This window comes from Phallusia mammillata, chromosome 3 (assembly GCF_965637545.1).
Source record: "Phallusia mammillata chromosome 3, kaPhaMamm4.hap1.1, whole genome shotgun sequence".
Lineage (NCBI taxonomy): Eukaryota > Metazoa > Chordata > Ascidiacea > Phlebobranchia > Ascidiidae > Phallusia > Phallusia mammillata.
In genome coordinates, this window is record NC_137254.1 from 18,417,622 (window position 1) to 18,434,666 (window position 17,045).

Genomic DNA, 17,045 nt, shown 5'->3' on the forward strand with positions numbered 1-17,045 from the left:
ATTCATCCTGTTAAAAACCAGTAAACATTGTCAAATCGAAAACCTAAAAACAACAACATTTAACTGCAATAATCTGAACAAACACCCCCAAATCCAAAAGACATGTCGTAGTATAAAGAGATAAAGTAGAAAAATATATTTGCAACGAAAATGGCACAAAAGGTTTGCATTTTGAAAGGTAGGCAATAACAATATAATTTTTCCACCGTGTTTGTAACATCTTATTTGCCAGCAATTGCCGATTTATTTATATCCACGTTTTTCTCCACTACAAAATGTGTTGGAATTTATGTTTCATTGCGAAGGCAATTGTTGTTGATAATTGACTTTGTAAATATGTATTTAACGACTCCTAGAGTGAATTACAGTAAATCTCAAATTAGGTAAAGAATCATTCAATATCTGATTTTACGGCATCCATATAGACGACAAAACATGGTGCAATGTAACTTAAAACTATTAATGTAAATCGCGTGATTGTGAGTTTCCGCTTCACATTAGCAGACTGTACATATCTATTTGTAACAAACCAAAGGTCCTTATGTGACAAATCTTTTCCGTGCAAAAGGGTAGTATTGGTACACCACAAACCAGCTCAAACCTAGTATCCAATAATATAATAGTTTAGTTTTGTCTACATTAAATCGATATTAATAGTTGACGAACAGAATCCAAAAACACACCGGTGAGTTGAACTTTACAAACTGAGTTTTTGCTCAATTTACCCAATTTTGGAATACTACTGTATTTAGTTATCAGAAGTTTAGGTTGAGTTACATGATATGAAACATAATCGTGAATCTGTAATTTATGAATTGAATGTTTTGCATGGGTGTTAATGTTATAAATTGTGTTCAATCTACACACAAAGCATAGATGTAGGATAACATCTATCCTGCAGCATTTAAAACCGTGCACATACATGAAACCTGAAACCGAGCATAAGGGCACGAAAAGCGGGTAGTCGCAATGCACATACATGTCAGGAAATCACGTCATGGATCCTATCGTTTCATTCACTAACTCCCCTAGGCTACATACGACTGTACATTTTAACACTGCTTGAATATTTGTCAAAACCTAAAACTGAATGTGGGCAACATGGGTGAAATTAAAACCACATTTTCACCCATTAAGTATGTGTACCGTTTTAAACAACGTTCATTGACGATTTTCTTTCGCAACTAGGATTTATTACAACTCATTAAGCAATGTAAAAAAAAAATTGGACCTAACAATCACTACTAACTTAAAAATGTTTAAAAGCCGTTTCCAATGAACCAGAAATAACAGGACAGAAATCTTTAAACCCAAGAAAAACATATCTTTGCACCTGTCGACATTATCAGTCTTTTGGAACAATTAGATTTGGTGCCTAATATGAGGTCGTACTAATCCTATGTTACTCAAACTAGTAAAGTAGGGTAACATGTCCCTCAGATAAAAATAAACTGAATTACAGACCACTTAATGTTTTGTAGGCAGCAAGACTTTATTTTACAATTCATTATTAAGGAAATGATGGTTGATTATGTGACATCAATTGCTGTACGTTTTCTAGTATTGGGCCACAATGTGCCAGCACGAAGCATTCAAGCCCTTACTACACCAACTGCTGTACTCACATTTGTGATTTATTTAACGCAAACCTCCCGGAGTCGGTTTGTTAAACCTGTTGTCAAACGCAGTCAATTTTGTAATATTGTTTTGTTTATAATCTCCTTGGTTAAAACCAATATTGTTTGTTTTCGCTTTTGTAGTAACCTCAGCTTCAAGCTTTTTGAATAAGGTCTGGTAAAAGCTCAATTTTCTGCAAAGTGACAATACGGTTTTGAATCTGTACGAAATGAGGGCATCTTTCTACTAGGACAAAGAAGAAAATACAAATTACTTCTATATGAAGCATGCATTTCACTTTCGATTGTTAAAAACCAAATACGTGTAATAAACAAGTGAAAAGAAGAGACAAAACTCAAATGGGAAAAAATTGAAAACTAAGTGTAAAAAATCCCAGGTCACATAGACCAGGGGTCGGCAACCTTTTGTGCACGGCGGACCGTTTTTGAAACTAAAATTTTATCGCGGACCGGTCTTCAAAAAAGTACAAATATTTTGCAATAAAAACGTTATTTTGCAAATAAAAAATAAATAAAAACGCTTAAATTAGTTTATCATCCCCGGGATACATGGGCCAGACGTTTTGTAACATCTAACCTAAACATTTATACGGCCCGGTAACGAAACCCTCGCGGACCGGTGCCGGGCTGACATAGACAGTAACAGTAAAACAAACTATTCGTCTTTGTCAACTAACCAAGAACGGTTAGCTGTGCAGCAAACCAAGTCAGGCAGTCAAGCCTTCTGTGGATGTGTGGCAAAAAAAACGTTTCTGTGAAAAGATAAGCGAATAATGAGGGCTAAGTTGTAAAAGTGGAAGAACAGATTTTATTCAACCAGAGGTACAATCATTTGTTCAATGTCAGTATTGTATTTCGTCATAATCAACTACTTTGCTTCAGTCATGTCTGGTTTTTGCTGCGCAAGTTGTTATGCAAAGACGAACCTAAGCATTTGCGAGTGACCAGCGCAGACACATGTAGTGTTCGCAAGGGCTGAAAAATGGTGGTGGCGAACATCGTGGATATTTGGGTTTGTTTTTTATCGGTATCTTACGAAACACCGTAAAATCTGAACAAATTTGGGAACAGTTTTGCTTTTGAACAAGCGTGCTGACGAAAAAGCAACTAGTTGGGTTGGTGCCTTACTTGTATGACGTCAAACACACAATTGTTGGCAGTGAATGATTGGCCACTATGGTGTACAATGCGATTGTTCTGTAATAAATGGTCCCTTTGGGTGATACAAAAGCAACGACTTGACGAAACTGTTTCTAAACATTGCTAAACCAAAAAAACGTTTAAGCGAATTGTTCCAAATCAATATTATTTTCAAAACAATTTTTGTCAAAATTGACGAACTTTGCTTTTTATTAAAAGTATATTGGGCTTTGAGTTGGAGCTCGTTTGGCTGCACGCATTAGTGACGTCATAAAATTGACGTCATAATTTAAATCCACCACCTTGCATTTTTGCAAAACTCGGCGCCTATGCGTGGGGTCACCGCAACTTGGGAACTGTTTTAAGGGGTCGCGGCACCAGAAAGGTTGGGAACCGCTGACCTAAGGCGTTTGACGTGTAGACTATACAGCTGCCAAACAATTTCTACTTGCTTGAAAAAATAATTTAGCTTCTGACGAAAGGAGGCTAACTTCATTCTCGCCTAAACAAGTAGTGGTTTAATTACAAGACAACGATCACAAGGCAAAGGTCTACACTGCGAATAAATCACGTGCAGTGCACACGTGTTTTATAAACAAAAGGTGGGGCATGTGACAAAAACTGTCATTCCCGATTTGTAGCTACGATATGAGTAAAGTAAAATGGTTGTGCTATTTCGACCTGAAAGGAAATTAAAGACACGAGTTTTTCTTTGGCTGACGGCCGAATGCAGCCACAAACCAAAGATAAAGTTGGGGCGTTATTCGCAGAAAGGTACATGTGCTGAAAGGCCTACTAGGTGATCATGCTGTGAATGTACTTCGTGATGCCAGCCCTACTGAGGTGGCCGTAAAAAGCTGATTCTCGAAGTGGGTCAACATAACTGGTCCAATAATATTGTGGCGACGTGCATAATCGAAGCAGAGGTTGCAGGAGTAACCATTCAACGTACTTCATAGGACAGGTAGATCCATTCTGTTGGCCGAATGCATTGCATGATTTGGTCATCGGAAACGTTCCGGGTTCCAGAGTTCCAAATGATCCAAATCTATCGTAGAGTGTTCATGATGACCGTTATAACAAATGGAATTGGAGTAACGGTACAAGTTTATCAAGTATATGTTTGTTTTTCTTTCTAAACGAATAGCTAGGATTTCCGAAAACTAAGTTATTATTGGGGCCTCTACTCGTGGTTGACAAATATGACATTAATTACTAATCTAAACAACACAGCTCTGAGTTATAAGTGTATTATTTTTTTAGTAACGAAGGTTGGATGGCAACGCCTTTTTGTATGCAAGTTAGTTTTTTGAAATGTTTATGCTGTATAATGACAGTCTGTAGCCTCAATCACGTCTGTGTCTACAGTAGTCATGGATCAATTGGGTTGTTCATCCACTAGGTGCCGCCACGTTCCTCCTTTAGAGGCTTCGCGCGTCGTGCTTAACAATGGAAAGAGTCACATTTTCTTGACGTTTTTTTAGGTTTAATACCACATGTTTCCCACAACTTAAGTTATTATTGTGAAACATATTTCAACTATTTTAAGAACTTGCAAAAATAAACGGAAAAAATACTAAAGAAAAAGAGTAATTACTTGATAATTTCGCGCATGTCATGCCAGTTACACCTGTCCAGAAGGTAATTTGAAAAAATGTCTGGGTCATGTTTGTGAGAAAAATGGTTGTTAGTTTTGCTTTTAAAATATATTTATATTGTAAATACAGATGTTTGTTGATAATTTACATGATTTGTACCATGTTCTTTTGTGTTAATTCATGCCTTTTTAGTGGCTAGCGATTAGCGAACAATCACTTGCTAGATCTGGTTCTTGAGGGCACTTGCTAGTATCTGATTCTTGAGTGTATTATTGCAGGAGTTGAGTTAAGCTATGGTATGATAATACAGTGAGTATCGTTCCAAACAACATGTAAATATACATCTATGACCCAAAGTCAACAAATGTTGACAATATATGGTATGTCGCTGTGAAGAATTAAATGCTCGAGGTGTTGATTTATTTACTTATAAGTCAGTATATTGATACATTTGTGGCACCCTTAAAGTAACTTTTTGGCCTCGTGGCCCCCTTCAAGTTACCTTGTAGGACCTGTGACCCCCTTGAAATGTAGATAGCAATCTTGCGTTGGAATGCGGTATTAATTTTGGCCTTAAATAGGTCTAATACAGTAAATGAGCGTGATAAACCTCACTATAAACAAATAGTATGTGAAATAGTCGATTAAATTCGGGAATAAAGTTAAAGTGAAAACGACTTTTAGTGGGGGTTTCTTGTAAATCTACGCCCGTGGCCCCCCGGAACATAGCTTGTGGCCCCTGGTTGGGAACCACTGCTATAGTGGGACTTTCTGAGCAACCCATGGGAGAAAGTGTCAAAATTGGAATGCAGCATTTCAAAGAATTTGCTACAATAATTTTCTTGCTATTCTACTGCCAAAAAGTCTAATTGTAACATCTATAAAAGCATTGCATGCTTTTTATTGCCTACATATTTGGTGACTTTACATCAATATTTAAAACAGTATTTGTATATTGTTTTGTTTGGTGCATTGCCAATAATTGCAAAATTCTTTGCAACCTGAGCTACATTGCAAGCATTTAAATTCAACAAAGTGTTTGTTTATTCCAAGTTAATATATATCATGCAATTCGTTGACATATTGTGGGTGTATGTTTACAAATACAATGAATCAAAAGATCTTGTGAAATCATTTTTTTACCATTTTAGAATCTTTTGGTTCACATAGGATAGCAGCCTCTGGTGATTTACTACTTTGGAAGATGGTTATTTATTCAGTTAATTTAGCTGTCAATAATATAAATCTGATCTAAACAGAAAAAAAATCTTAATTATTTCTTTAGATGTGCCAAATAAGATTGGTAATATTTATTTTGTCAAACCGTGTGACGGTAAAGATCAGTTGATATATCTTTGAACTTAAACTGAAACATTATATTCATAGTTAAATTTTCAATTAAAAACAGGTAAAGTACTTGAAACTCACATTCAGTGTCATTCTGTATTGTTGCCATTTTTGAAAAAAATACTGTCGAAAGTTACATCTTTAATTGTTTGTACAAGCAACAATGCATTTGGATGCAAGCAATGGAATCATTTGCAACTGATGTTACTTCGTTGTACTATTTACTGCCAATATGACATCTCTATTTGGTTGGTATAACACCCAGCCAGTACATTTCAAATTTCCTTCTTTTGCTTTCCCAAGTGGAAATATAGAAGGATATATAGTTTCTTTGTCAAATCTTGCTTGCTTGATGTTGCGAATGTTTCAGTAACTTCAAGTCTTCATATTAGATGATTAAAGACCTTAAGTTTGGCCTCCAAAATGTATCTAATACAGTTTCTCTGTTAATTGCAATTTTATGTCACTTTTTTGTAAAAGCAACTTCTTGTCAGGAAAAAGTTGTACTGTGCTCCTACATTCACAACCTGTACCTACAACTATAATGACATTCCAATAATACTGTTATAGTACAAGTTTCCATAAAGGAATTGTTTAAAATCACGCACATGCAACAGAAAATAATTACATGATGGGATGATGCTTCATCTACCCTGCAGTGGTTTGCGGGAAGAACTCACTGAATTTTAGCTGAAATACGCATATTGAACCTGCAGTTTATACAAACTTATCTTAGATAACAAGAATAATAGTCCATTTATTCGTAACATACATTTAGACCACAAAAATTCACCCCAAACACCTGCGAAGCTTGCCGAAATATGTTTTTTGCTATTGTCTCCAGCATAAACCAACGCATTGTATGGCCGGAAGGTGCTGCCACCTAGCGGAATTTTTGATTCGGCTGAACAAGCCCATTGAAAGAGTCATCTCGAACATATTTTTGGTCAAAATATGTGGGAATGATAATCCTAAGTGACATGCAATCATGCTTTCAATGTTTTTAAAAAAAACTATGAACACAATTAACTCATAAATCTAGGAACTTGCTTAAATGATTTTGGTCTTGCCCTTAAAAGTGTCAGGGTAAGTGTCCAGCTGGCAGATACAAAACATATGAATTAAGGCAGCCATCTGGTTGAAAATATATGCCCTGGGTTTCAGAGAAGTTGTTCTGTATTTGTTAAATTTTGATGACAAACATTTCTATGGTGCTGGTTTCAATAAATGTTTCAATAAAAATTTCCAAAAAAATGTTCAAATTAGTTTTGAAGAAGGAAACAAGCGGTCGTATCTTTTCTAACATCTTGAATGCTAACAGTGACATAATCATTTCTAAGTAAATGGGCACATTCGTGACCAAATCCCACAAGGTGTCGAAGTTGATGCTTATAGTTACTCAAGACACCTATCGCATGCTAACACAAGACACTAATACTATGTTTCCATGTCGCGTTTGGGCTTAGCCCAAACTTTTTTGTCCATGTTTTGAATTTAGCGCCAAAAACGAGTCGTGTTTCCATGTCGCTAACGCAGTCAAGCGTAACGTGGTACAGCGATCTGTTGCCTGCCTCGCGGGATTCAAGACTAAAACGAAATATGGTAAACTAGCCTCGGAATGTAATAAAAACTACAAACTGTGCTGCCTGCAAATTAACTTCTACATCGTAAGCTGACTTGAGTGAATTAGGATTAAAAACTACGAAAATTAGCTTCTACAGATAGAGAGTTGATACTGCTGTTATCTAAACTGAGCAGGTCTATTACAAAGAAATTAGTTTGATGTATTAGGAGTTTTGGGAGATAAACAAAGTATTAGGAAGTATTTAAGATGAACAAGCAAGAACAACCTTCAACCAAGAAGGACCAGATGCACTGTGCTTGGTAAGACTTGCTTATTTTGTTTTAGCAATCATTTTTTAATGACTTATTTTAACCTTACAGAGTTATGTGTTATTGGTGTTTAAACATTTGTGTGTGCTTCTACACATTCTTTTCTTGTTTAACAAAGGCAACAATCTAACTGTTGTTTCTTTACATTTAACAGAAAACAGTTATTTACTAAATTAATTGTTGCTTTTAGGCTTGACAACCAACAACTACTCAATCACTTGCAAGAACTCCAGCTGTTTTTCCAGCAAACGAGTTAATGATTCTCTCTTTGTATGCAAATGCAGTGATTGTGTTAATACTGTGACTCTATCTTGTCTGTTTTCAATTTGCAATACAAAAATTTGAACAATTTTTAAACTACCATTAGTGATTTTATTACACAGTCAATGCACAGAAATGATAGAATATAGTTAAACCTCTAAAAATGTTTTCAATAAAGTAGTCAGCAATAGTTGATGCACCAGAACAAGTAAAATAGACAGAAGATGTACATATCACAATTTGCAAAATTCATATCATCACAACCTTCCAGAAGTATTTTCAATGATAGTAAGTACTACCCTGTTGCTACTAAGTATGATCTTGTAAAGTAAGTATTGAGTAGCCTAAATCAGCATCACCCAAATCATTGGAGAACTGGCTGTTCCTTCACTAATTACATGACCCTATACAAAATAATCAACAATTAGGTATTGCAACAAAGCCAATTGACTGTTTTAGATTAAGCTGCTTCATGTTGCCTGCCAGGGCATTTTATGCAAACTATGTTAAAATAGCAAAAGTGGTGGAACTTGTTAACTTTTAACTCACTCACCTGTATCTTATAAAATTAAGTATCATCAGGTTTTCCTGACATTGCCAACAGAAACGAAATGTGATTTCGTGGTGCTGAATCTTGTCCTTAGATAATTCATGGCGTACAGGTTGCACAACTTATTATTCAATTCTGTTCATATTTATATGTATAAATCTGCTGTAATGTCACTATACTGGATGTTAGCAATATACATCCGTTGGCAAAAGTACTTCTCAGTTCCAAATTAAGCTCTGATATAATGTTTTAACTCAACTTTCGAATATAAATGCGCTGTTCGGCATTTTCAAGCTTGCAATACATGTAAACGGTTCACAACAAAAACATGGCCCAAAACATACATGGCCTAAACTGAGTTTAAACAAAGAACTCTATATTCAAAAAAACGTTTTTACAAGTCAGAACATGGTGAAGACTCATGCATTTTAGATGTTTGAACTGAAGGTAATGTTTATTAGGTTATATATAGCAGTAAATTATACACACATCATTTTTATTGAGTGTAAAATAGCTTTTGTGCAAAATATTTTCTATTATTAATGGTATGTGTTTGTTTAGGATAGCAACGCATCCCCTTCAATCAATCGATGTTGAAATTTTACTTTGTATATGATGAGCACTGCATGCAGGCAAGTTTGCATGGCATAAAAACAGTGTATTATGCCTCATTGTCTCTAGTGCAAGCACCTATGATCAACGCAATTTAACACATTATGCATGCCATACCTTGGGATCAACAAACTGTTCCTAATCTACAAAGAAGAATGGTTTATAATTGTACACAGTGCAGTTCTGACATAAGTGTACACTAGGCACACCATTTGCATAGTTGTTCCAAACAACTCCCAGTATTTTCAGTTTTGAATGTTGTTCTGTGCCACCAATATATGTTATTTTTATTGTGCATGCTGGAATTTTGTCGTAAGTTTACAATAAAACAGAAGTGATCTTGAATAGCAAATTGAAGTAGTGTGCTTGAGAGCAAATGCAGGATTAAAAAAGACTACTACAGTATAAAGTAAATGATGAGAAGAATTACTTGTGCTAGCATATTCATTGTTTTTCTTGTGACATTGAAATGATAATAGTCACAAAAAATGTACAGAATAGCTACCACCTAAAAACAGCTATGCAGCAGTGTCAGAAATTTATTTTCCTTATCTCACCTCATGTGAGCAGCTTTTTCTCAGTTATATTATCTTTTCTTGTTTACACCAGTTTTTTTTATTTGCAATCTCATGTATGAAACAAAACACCTTTTTACCTACAATGCTCTAAATTAGGCTTAGCAAGGTTGGCTATTGACAGCACTCTATATGACCAGTCTTATTTGTCAGCAAGTTAAATTAGTTTGTCTTGTCTTTGCTACACAGGCTATTTATTTTCCTTCATGGTTTACATTAGTTTATTTATTTGCAATTCTTTATGTGGAACAAAACAGTTGTACCTAAATTAAAACATTATATCACTCATTTCAACAGTCCTCCAAAAGTTTGTTTATTATGCATGCGGTAACCACAGTTAATAATAATCAGTCAACACAGTTCTATAAAGTAGATCCAATGATCTATTGGTATCACATTCTGCATGATAGTCAATATGTTTACTTGTACAATAACTTTAGTTACAGCTAAATGTCAAGCAAATGCCTTTTAAATTGGATTGCTTGATGTCTCCGATCTGCCCTGCCCTTTCATGTAGTCCATCCCTTCTCAAGGTTTTATTTGTTTGGGCAGTGCAACTGCTCTTCCTTGATTCCAGACATACAGGCCTAAGCTCTGGTGGCTTAAAGCACACTAAGCTATAGGTAATCACGTTGGAGCATGGAAAAGTCAATTCTAATTGTTAAACAGCAAATATGATTATGCATCCATGCAGGTTCTCGGATAGCAAATAGCCCAACCTACAATCCAATAAATTAATCAAAAGCCAATTGCCCTAATCTACAAAATTACAAACCAAATTAGGTAATAATAGTAAGCAATATGATATCTACCAGCAGTAACAATTTTATCCAAGACCATTTAACAATTTATACAAAAATACATGGAAAAGCTGCAAGAAAAAAAGTAAAACACAAAAGGAAATGAATTTTTGTACCAACCATACCAAGAAAATATATAATTTTAATGTCAGTACCAAAAAAACACAATGTATTTTGCTCCAAGCATTGCGGCTGCCAATTGAGTTTCTTCCAAATGAATGAAGTGCTGATCTTATTTGTGCAACGAAATGAGCAGAAGAGGTAGAGTTCTTAAACCTTTCTAATGTTTTTTTAGTTTCCTTTTAATTAAAGTCGTATCGTATCTTCGTATCGTATTTTATTTTGTTCACGTGCACTTGAACGCGACAAGCATAGTAAGTTATGACGATACAATGGCACGACAAACACAGGACACAGCTGCGAAAACCTAGCGGTTGAAAATACGCTAAAATGATACTAACAGGTGGAGGGCAACGGTAAAAAAACGCAGCAGCTGTACCTGGTAAAAAAGCGGGCCTGAGAGGTTGGAATCTCGTTGAAGAAACGAGGGGCGCTAACAGCAACGAGTCACTAGAGTTCTTGGTCTTTATAAACTCAGAACACTATTAAATTTAAGAAAAGTTCTCTGCAGTGTAGTCCGGACATCCGGACAGTCACTGGTTTATGAAATGGTCCAGCAATGCTATCAGACAATGAAGCGGTTGGATTGATTTTCATGGCATTTGAACAGCCACCATGATCTAATGTAGATGTGTAGTGGCCAAATCACTAAAGAATTCCACAGATGGTGCCTGCTCCTGACCCAATGCAATGCCCGCATACATTTGCTTCTGAGGTGCTGATCCCTGATACATCCCCAATTGGACTACCACATAACAGGACTGTAAGTGAGGCATTAGTCTGATCCAGATTGGTTGTAGAAGCCACAAACACTATCTCAGAAGATTGTAACATCATTTTGTGGATTCTTTCAAAGCGGATCTTAGCCTCAGATTCTTCAACAAACTTCTGTATGGCACAAAACAAATTTATACCACTTTATGCCCAAAAGTTACATTTATGCCACTGATCTCAGAGATAGTACACAGAGCAGGGTTTTGGATTATGGCAGTTGTTAGTGACTGCACTTATTCCATCTGTAACAAGCAACTTTAATTGGTCTCATGGGTTTGTAATGCTTGAGACACTGACAATCATTGCCAAAAATACAGGAAGAAAATCTTTTTAGTAGATTCACTGATGTTTAGCTAACCAAGGTTTCCGGCAGCTTTAAGCAAGTGATTGTGGTTAACTGTCACACTTACTATACATGGATGAGTAGAAACCAACTAATGTGATGTTTAGTTGACTTGGTGTAAAGTTTGATCATAACATCCATAGACACAGGACACAAAGTGTTGAATTTGATACACCAGCTTCCTGTTGGCAAAACTGATTAAGATGGCATTTAAAGGTTTCCCCAAAATATTTTAGGGTTGAGAAATGTTTTGTATTCATTCCAGCTAGTAATAGAAAATACACAAAAAAACTCAAGCCACTCGTCCCATTCTTTTGCTGATTGTAAGGTTAATCTAAAAACCATTTCTTCATTTCCTTTTGTTACTAATTTTTCTCCAAGTTCCACCATTTGCTGCAGGGAATCCACTTAACAATATCAGATGATTATTTACAAAAAAAGCTTATAAGTAATTATCAAAAATGCCTTTTAAAATGCTTATATTTTAGTAATACAATAATAAAACCACGCACAACCTTAACTTTCAAATATTGTGACTCAAGGCAGATTGACTGGTTACTACGCAAGCTGTCGTCTGATTGGTTAAATGAGTCGACTAGGCTGATTGGTTAAAAAGTCACATGACCCGGGAAAATCCGCCTTTGTGATTGGCTTAAAAAGCCCTGTGGTTCGAATTCGGAAACATTTTGGAAATATGCGTCCGGTTCACTTTAGGTCAAGAAGGTAACGTCAGGTCAAACGTTTGAAAAAGCTTGTTTTTGAAGTTATTTATGATTTTAAACCTTCACCTGACCCGAATAGCCCTAACCGCAGGCATTTCTACAAGTCTGCAAAAAAAGAAAAAAAAAACACAAAAATTAAACGGGATTTGAACCCAAAAATTGTGCGCATGAAGCACTGTTTTTTCCACTACACTACAGCAACAGTTGCATTCCAGTGGTTTAAACAACAGAAATAAACTTTCATAAACTATTTGTCATTTGACCTAAAGTGAACCGGACTCCAGTGCCGCTAGTTTTTGGTGTTAAAGTATCTACCGGCTGACTCATTGTTCTCGTCACGCATGAATGACACTTTATTAAATGCAGCACAGAGGTGGTGTTTAGGTTGAGAAACAGAAAATCTTATTGCTAAAGAGTGCATTTTACAAGTAAAATGGGGATCACGCACTGCGCAGTGCCAGGATGTAGTATGTCTGCAAGTTTTGCGAAGGCACAAGGTGTCAGATGTGTATCAGACCTTGGACTTTTCATGCAAAACATATCGGACTTTGGACTTTTTAATTCAAAACATTTTAATTCGTATGATTGTCGTGTCATATTGTCCCGGTCAAACTCGGTCAAACCTCACCTTTTTTCTTCACAAAAGCTTGACCGGCGATTAAACCTGTTTAAACCTGTTTTACTTATTACTGCACCGGTCAATTACTGCTTAAGGCTATCGTTTTATCGTCCCCTTACGTGTTAACGTGGAGCAACGTCTTAAACTGCTTCCAGCCATGTTACACTTGACACTTCTATAAGCGATTTAAAGAATAATTACGGTTTAGAACACGGTTAATCTTCTCGGGCGTACGTTTTACGACTATGCCCGTGATAACGAGATATGACCTGAACGCTATAAATATAGACGTATTTTAGACTTAAAATCAGTTACCTTAAGTTATCTAGAGCTACCCTAGGTTACCAAGTTCATTAGTTACAATAGCGTGCTTGGGTGTAGCTCACGCGTTGGCGTTGTGACTTTTGTGTTGCGTGTTTAGCCGCAATTGACGCTTTCGTGGCATGCTTTATTGAAATATAATGTGGGAACGTTAATTTAGCTTTGCGTCTTGTTAGGTTTGTTTAATCAGCGATAGTTTGATTATTGGAGTCAGATATACGGTGTGTTCTTAATTGTCTACCCACTGGGTCAGTACAAATTTGTTGAGCCCGACGTGATGAAATTGATCGTCGCGCATTTAACCTTCTGATAAAATCGCTTTTAATAACGCCTAAATTAATGATGCAGACAATTGCTAGTTTCGTTTCCGTTTCTGTAAGCTCTGCGACGCATTGCTATAATACGCCTGTCCAGTCTGCATGGACTTCACCAACGGTATTGTATTACTCTGAGACTGAGCTCCGCTCAAATTATTCTGTCAAGTTTTCAGATAGAGACCAGGCAGCATCGCCGTTTTTGCCGCGTAGCCAGGCATCGCGTGATGCCCAGTATTTTACACCTCGCTATCAAATTAATTCTGCGCCTTTTGAAGTTGGTGAACTTAATTTACCTCCCATGTGGACGGATACGGTAAAATTTTGGTTTACAACGGTGGAAAACATTTTCCAAAGCCACCAGGTAACGTCCGACGCTGAGAAATTCTGTTTAATTGTCTCTGTGTTGAACCAGGCACAAGCGCAAAAGGTCAGCCACGTCATTTTAGGTGCTGTTGGTGGTTGTCTTTCGTATGACGAAACAGGCTCTGATAAAGGCTTTTGGCGTTAACCCTGTTGCTAAGGTAAATGAGTCGCTTCCCGATGTTACGTTGGAAAGTAAGCGCCCTAGTGTCTCTGTTGATAATTTGGTTCCTCAGGGCGATAACCAAGATCTAGAACCGGTTGCCGAAAAGTGGTTGAACCAGTCGTTTTTGGCGCCTGATTACGGTTTGTCCATTGATGTGTTGACTGAAAAAGCTGATCAGATAGGGTTGATTAGCAAGCTAACAAACTTTCAGTCTTCCAAGGTGAACGAAATGGACGCAACTGTCGCCGGCAATAAAAGTGTCATTGTCGACGCGTGCCGATTCCAACAACTCGTCAGACGAAAGGCCGGATTGTTTAGATCCGCGCGCGATCTTAGAATCGGATAGCAGATAAGTATAATTATTGATTGACTATTGTTTACGGACGAATTGGATTACCTTACTACGAAATTGCCTACTCCCCTTACTTTTAATCTCTACCTTGCGATTGCTAATCTTAAAATGCAGCAACTGTACATGTCATAACTATAATTTTTACTGGGAAATGTTACCTTTATGCTTGATACGGTCTAATAATAATCTACTTGTCTACTTAGTTAGAAATCCTCGTCTCTCTCGTACGTGGTTGCGGTAATTGGGGCCGCATGCGCCTAAGGCAACAATTATTTCATTTTTATTACATTATACCTACATGTCTGACCCAATAGTCTGTAAGTCCTTGCTCATAGGGATTGACTGCTTCTCGCAATAGACATAAAAGCGAAAGTTGGTCGTTAAGGCACATAAAGTTTGCAGACCGTTATCATTCATAGATAAGCATGTTCTTGTTTGACTTATTATTAATATTCTTAGATGGCAGTTTGTTTGCTCTAAATAGTTAGCGTCGCAAAGTTGCAGATTTAATGTTTTGTTTTTTTGAGTGTAGTTTTACAGAAAGATCAATGCTACATGAGGTTCAGACGACTTCTACCGATACTGACGACGAATTGTCAAGCACAGTAAGTACTTTAATTATCATTGGCCTCGCTCATGCCAATATAACCAGAAGCGTCTGTAACTAAGCCTCGTAGATTGACCCTCACTCGTATAACGACTACATTGATATGAAAAAAAAAACGATCATAACATTCGTTCTAAGTACCTAATAGGTTGACCCTGTATAAAAATAATTTTAGATTTGACATGACTCTATGTGAAACCAAAACGATAAATATGAAATTGTGTTTAATCAATTAAACGTGCCAAGGAAAAATGCAGGAGAATGCTACAGTAATAAAGCGGAAAGATGTTAAAGCAACTGCAAATGGCCTTGGGACCATAAGCGCCCTGTTGCGCTAGCGTTCATCGAACGCCAATTAAACTGGTTCATATTGAACCTTATAATTCAATGAGCACCGCTCAAAGCAGCATTGCTGCACAGTCGCTAGGCCAAATACCGCCTAAAAGCAATTGCAACTCAAATGAGATTGATTGCCTAAAAATCCTTACCTTGCCTCGACGGCAGCGCGAAAATATAATAATCTGTCATAGATTGGCCTGTCGGTCGAAATTGGCGAGAGTAATACTACAAAAAGCGACTCACCAACTCACAACCGCAGATTGCAAATGCACTGCAAAACTTGCCAAACTTACAAGTGGGAGGCTGCACAGCCAAATTTCACATGTAAAATCAAGTCGCCAGCATAGCTACGCGTCGAACCGTAAAAAAACTTAGCAAAACTCTGAAAAGTACGGCAGCTCGTTTAATTTCTTACAAGAATTCGAAGCAGAAACACTTGTCAAATGTCAAAACTATTTTTATTTGTATATCACAAACCTACATAGTACTTAGAATTTGCGCTTTTTTTAATCGTGTTGTATATACACTTGTAAAAATTATCATTATATCCCTTTTGAAAAAGCCCTTATATAATCATTGGTGTGAAAATTTGCCGCGCGAAATGTTAAGTTTAGATTACAGACGTTAAAAAATCAACGTACGGATTCAACTGTTCGAATCCCACCGAGCCAACTGTTCGAAACTCAACAATCAACAATCCATCACAACTCCATTTGTACATGATCTCGTTCGAAAATACAAGTAACTTCGTCAACTGCAGCTCACCAACAAATACAAACAATTTATCACCACACAGCGAGATATCCAAACATCAAGCAAGAACGTCGAATGGACAAAAAATTTCGGCACAATCAACATTTGACTTTGGAGCACGAAGCGTCAAATCGGAAACAATAAACGGACAACAAACTAATTCGAAAACATCATCCAGGAGAATCTCTTCCGGAAAACATTTCACGGGACGGAGAGTGATGTATCGGACCTTGGACTTTTCATGCAAAACATATCGGACTTTGGACTTTTTAATTCAAAACATTTTAATTCGTATAATTGTCGTGTCATATTGTCCCGGTCAAACTCGGTCAAACCTCACCTTTTTTCTTCACAAAAGCTTGACCGGCGATTAAACCTGTTTAAACCTGTTTTACTTATTACTGCACCGGGTCAATTACTGCTTAAGGCTATCGTTTTATCGTCCCCTTACGTGTTAACGTGAAGCAACGTCTTAAACTGCTTCCAGCCATGTTACACTTGACACTTCTATAAGCGATTTAAAGAATAATTACGGTTTAGAACACGGTTAATCTTCTCGGGCGTACGTTTTACGACTATGCCCGTGATAACGAGATATGACCTGAACGCTATAAATATAGACGTATTTTAGACTTAAAATCAGTTACCTTAAGTTATCTAGAGTTACCTAGAGCTACCCTAGGTTACCAAGTTCATTAGTTACAATAACGTGCTTGGGTGTAGCTCACGCGTTGGCGTTGTGACTTTTGTGTTGCGTGTTTAGCCGCAATTGGCGCTTTCGTGGCATGCTTTATTGAAATATAATGTGGGAACGTTAATTTAGCTTTGCGTCTTGTTAG

General features: G+C 36.8%; 1 long non-coding RNA gene and 2 pseudogenes across 1 annotated transcript; 2 read left to right on the plus strand and 1 right to left on the minus strand.

Moving 5' to 3' along the window:
• Positions 1-8,810: 8,810 nt before the first annotated feature.
• On the plus strand, positions 8,811-9,383 carry LOC145219166 (uncharacterized). Its single transcript, XR_013857871.1, has 2 exons — positions 8,811-8,873; positions 8,988-9,383. It is a non-coding gene; the product is annotated as an uncharacterized LOC145219166 (long non-coding RNA).
• A 1,614-nt stretch (positions 9,384-10,997) lies between these two features.
• On the minus strand, positions 10,998-13,150 carry LOC145219779 (uncharacterized; annotated as a pseudogene).
• A 460-nt stretch (positions 13,151-13,610) lies between these two features.
• Positions 13,611-14,312, plus strand: LOC145218736 (uncharacterized; annotated as a pseudogene).
• Positions 14,313-17,045: the final 2,733 nt, after the last annotated feature.